Source organism: Penaeus chinensis, chromosome 8 (assembly GCF_019202785.1).
Source record: "Penaeus chinensis breed Huanghai No. 1 chromosome 8, ASM1920278v2, whole genome shotgun sequence".
NCBI classification, from domain to species: domain Eukaryota; kingdom Metazoa; phylum Arthropoda; class Malacostraca; order Decapoda; family Penaeidae; genus Penaeus; species Penaeus chinensis.
Genome location: NC_061826.1, coordinates 2,677,208 through 2,682,207, shown reverse-complemented (window position 1 = coordinate 2,682,207; position 5,000 = coordinate 2,677,208). Strand labels below are relative to the sequence as shown.

General features: G+C 36.4%; 1 protein-coding gene across 7 annotated transcripts in view; it reads right to left on the bottom strand.

The window, feature by feature from the left end:
* Positions 1 to 5,000, bottom strand: part of LOC125028088 — an 87,723-nt gene that overhangs the window by 80,577 nt on the left and 2,146 nt on the right. The gene's annotated exons all lie outside the window — the stretch shown is intronic.

Below are 5,000 nucleotides of genomic sequence, written 5' to 3'. Positions count from 1 at the left end.
TATATATATATATATATATATATATATATATATATATATATATATATATATATATATATATATATATATATATATATATATATATATATATATATATATATATATATATATATATATATATATATATATATATATATATATATATATATATATATATATATATATATATATATATATATATATATATATATATATATATATATATATATATATATATATATATATATATATATATATATATATATATATATATATATATATATATATATATATATATATATATATATATATATATATATATATATATATATATATATATATATATATATATATATATATATATATATATATATATATATATATATATATATATATATATATATATATATATATATATATATATATATATATATATATATATATATATATATATATATATATATATATATATATATATATATATATATATATATATATATATATATATATATATATATATATATATATATATATCTTATAGTTATATGTACATATATACATATATATACATATATATACATATATATACATATATATACATATATATACATATATATACATATATATGCACTCTTGTAACAGAGACGTTACAGAGTGGCTGTATCGGATATTTCTTCCGCTCTCTCGAGTCATCCTAAAATGTTAAAAAAAAAAAAAAAAAACAATACGAGATGAGATGAAGATGGATGATACGATGAAATGGTTCAGGGACGGTTCTCTTTTCGGCTTGTGGTTTACGTAACGAGACAAAAGAAGTATTGCTAAACACAGATTCTTTGCACGTGGGGGCCCATGTCCCAATAAAATAGTCGAATAAGAAAACGAGAAGGAATGTTCTAAAAAAATAATAAATAAAGAAATAAAGATACATAAAATAGATTAATAGAAATAAAACAAATAAATAAAAACATAACGAAGCCTGCTACCCAGTTCCTGTTCTCTTCCCCAAAAGCTCGTCAATGCAGTCTTCCCGATGAGAGAGCAGCACTGGAATTCTTGCAGGAGACTCGCTCGTGCATGCAATCACATCATTCGCGGAGATTGCCATGAAAGACACAAGGTTCTCGGCCACCGAAATCCCAATTCATCATTCGCAGGCCATATGGAACAGCCGCGTCCGAAAACGTGCGCCTCGCAGAACGAAACAAAACAAAACAAAACAAAAAAATGGAGTTCGGTGCAACAGCCGCGACATCTGGCTGAACCCGCGATCGCGCAATAGTTCACAAAACCAACGCTTTTCCTAAGTTCCTGGAAGATTTTCCTTTAGTGAATACAGGCTCCGAAATGTCTCTAATCTGCTGATCTTATCGGCAACCTCGATTTGGCCTCCGGTTAAGTTGACATCCTGTACGGTTTGGCAATTCTGTCGCGTTGCTCTTGGTCATATTCTCTCCCTCTCCCTCTTTATTTCCCTCTCCTTTTCCTGTTCTGTTCCTATCGCCCCTTCTCCTTTGTTCTCTTTCTCGCTTCTTTCCTTCTACTAATATCCTACCTATAACTTTAATCACCAACAAGGTAAGCCGAAACAATCCTAACAAATACAAATATTTCTTTAAAAAAAATATCATACTTATCAACAAAACTCATAAGAACAGATTACTCTAAGACTGCCTACCATTTTCGTTATCTTTGGTGGCTTCAACTACACACACCGTTTCACTGTTCGTTTTGCCACGACGCACGCCAAGACGACAAAACGAACACATTCACTCGTTTAACCCAAACGACAAACAACATTCGCCAACTCGCCCCTACGTGGATGTCGTGCTCAGTGTCCGTGCGTGCGTGCGTGCGTGCGTGCGTGGTTGCATCTGCGGGCCGCGTGACACCGAGTTCACGCACGTCTGGCTCCCCCCCCCCCCCTCCACGCCCCCCAGTCCAGTTCTTTCGCCATCGGATTTGGACTTTCCTCGGCAGCTCTTTTTGCATGTTCCGATCTTGTCTCGGCCGATAAGCGCGTGCGAGGCCATATAATATTTTCGGGGCTTTTCCTCTCTTTCTACTCCTCTCCTTCTGTTCTATATTCATTATATTCTCTAAATCTCTCTTTATCTCTCTCTCTCTCTCTCTCTCTCTCTCTCTCTCTCTCTCTCTCTCTCTCTCTCTCTCTCTCTCTCTCTCTCTCTCTCTCTCTCTCTCTCTCCCTCCCGTTAGCCCTCTTTCTTTCCTTCTCTTCCCCTTCTCACGATCTTGGTCTCCCCCTATCCGACTCTCTCTCTCCTCTTCTTCTCTCTCTCTAATTCGCCTTCGCTTTCACCCTTACTCTCGCTCTCAATCTCCCTCACACACCTCCCCCCCCCCCTCATCTCCCTTTTGCCCTCTCCTAAAATCTTTAAAAAAAAAAAAAAGTCAAATTTACAAATTAATTCATAAGTCCATATTCTCTCCATTCATTAGTTCACTCTTTTTCATTATTATTATTATTTTCTTCTTCTTTTTAAAATTCCTCTCACTTGTGTGAAAATTCGCTTTCGATTCCCAGGCCCGCTCTCTACACCACGGACCGTAGCCAAATATATCATGTAACTTACACGTTCATTGTAACTGCTCATGGTTGACTGGCTAAAAGACATGTATGAATATAATATTGCTATTTTACATTCATTCAAAATCAAATACAAATAGTAGTAGTAGTAGTAGAAGTAGTAGTAGTAATAGTAGTAGTAACAGTGACAATGACAATAATAATAATAATAATAATAATAATAATAATAATAATAATAATAATAATAATAATTACAATTAAAATAATAACAATAATGAATATGCTAATAACTGCATAAATATTAATAATAATAATTACTAATAATTACAACTGTAATTATAATTAATCAATAAACGCCAATTATAATAATGATTGATAAGAATGAATAATATCTGTAATAATGACAATGATAATAATGAAAAAAAAAATATCAATCTTAAGACTGATGATAATAAAATAAAAATATAGTCTTGTGATAGTAATGATGATGATGATAATAATAAGAACAATAACAATCTAAATAACAATGGTGATAATCATTATCATGATTATTATTGTTGTTTTTGTTGTTATCATCATCATCATTACTACCATCATCAGTACAAAAGTAATATATAAAAAGGAAAACTCAACCATAGCACTCTGAATGTACTCATAAAAGTGATCCACATAAGAGGCGTTACGTAGATAACAAAGGAGGGAAGGGGGTGAAAAGGTCCGCTTGTCATGCAGCATCCAAGTCCATAAAAGTTGGTCGATAAAGATACATTTTTAATTGATACTTTATTACAGTCCCGTACAGAGCTATCATCACAAACACTCTATCACTTCGGCTTAACGTTTATGATTCGTTTTTTTTTTTTTTTTTTTTTTTTAGAATATTTCCCGAATAACTGTAAATTATCGAGTTATTATTTTCTTCTCTATTAGGATTCCCATCATCTTCGTCATTGCTGCCTACTGCCATACTCTTGCCACATTAACTATCATGATTACGCACACGGGCACTATTACCATAACTGCCATCCTTAGTGCCATCCTTAGTGCCTTCCTTACTACATTAATGCAAGTCTCATCTTCCTGTATCATAAAAAAGTAAATGACCTGACACTGCCCTAAAACCCTTGCCATCCCGTTAAAGTTTCACCCTCAAGCACATTCGTAGCTGTTGTCGACGCAAAACCCACTTCCCGTCGCTGGACCTTTGTTTGAAAGGAGACCGCCTTTCACTTCCCCCTGATAAGACACTTCTTTGACGTGAAGGAGGGGTGGGGGTGGGGGTGGGGTGGGGGAATACGTGAGAAGATTCCCCGCCAAAATTCGGGTCTTTGTGTGTGAGGGAGAAATTCCGAGTACGGATGCGCGGGAAAATTGTTTTCTTTTCTTTTCTGTTCTTTTCTCTTGTGATTCTTTGGATGAGTGCCACGCTATGTGCTTGTCTCATCGTCTTGCTCTTCACCATTTCCGCCGCGTCTCATCTCTATAGGTACTAATAACAACACGCCCTCCGTCTCGCATAGAATTTCCCTCTCACTTGAGCATGACTAAGCACATGATCTAAAAACGATTACTTTTTCCCCCGAAGAGAAACATTCCATAACAGATAACCTATAATTGGAGAAATAAAGCGTAAATTATCTGTTCCTGCTTAGAGCTTGCGCACGTTTCCTAAAGTTCGGGCGACGGGATTTACATTGGATTAATGTCAGGAACCTTAAACAATGGTGCGTTTTTTCGGGGAAACGAGAGGAAAGATCGTAAAATTTGGGAACATATAAATACTGAAGGTTAAATCGTGAGAAATCCAGCAGGGTGTTTAGTCCTTTATATAAATTGAATAACTCAAATCAGCGAGTGCAGGCAAGTGAGAGAATGCGAAAGGACAAAAGCCACAACCACGTTTAAAATAGATCCTGCAGGCGAAAATTTCCCCATACATTTCCGCATGGGTTTTGCGACGTACATACAATCCTAATAAACTTAAAAAAAAAACATGGCGCGGACATACAATTACCTACTATGTCGAGAGAAGCGTGACAAAAAAGCTTACATTATCTTACCTCAATACCACTCGCTGTGACTGCCACTCACCTTTCCACGTCGGTTTTCCCCTTTTCCTCCTGACGGTAGTGTGATAGGCGCCGCTCAGGAATGTTTTCCTGAACTTGCAGGGTGTCCTGATCTGGTGTTTGTTCCTGTTCGTAAGGGTGTTCCAGTGCATAGCGCTGTTCGTGTTCCTGTACGTATTTGTGGTACTGTTCGTGTCCGTAGGTGTTGTGTCGTCTGAGGAGTTCGTGTCGCGGCTTGTGGTGGTGTCGCTGTGACTGGCTCCTGTGGTGGTGGCCGTGGTGTGAGTGTTGGGAGTGGCGGGAGGGCGACGAGTCCCGGGGGGAAAACAGTCGTGTGGGCAGAGACTGGTGGGAGAGGTCACTGAGGGAGTGTGAGTCGTGTTTCTTGTGGTGGTGGTGGTGAT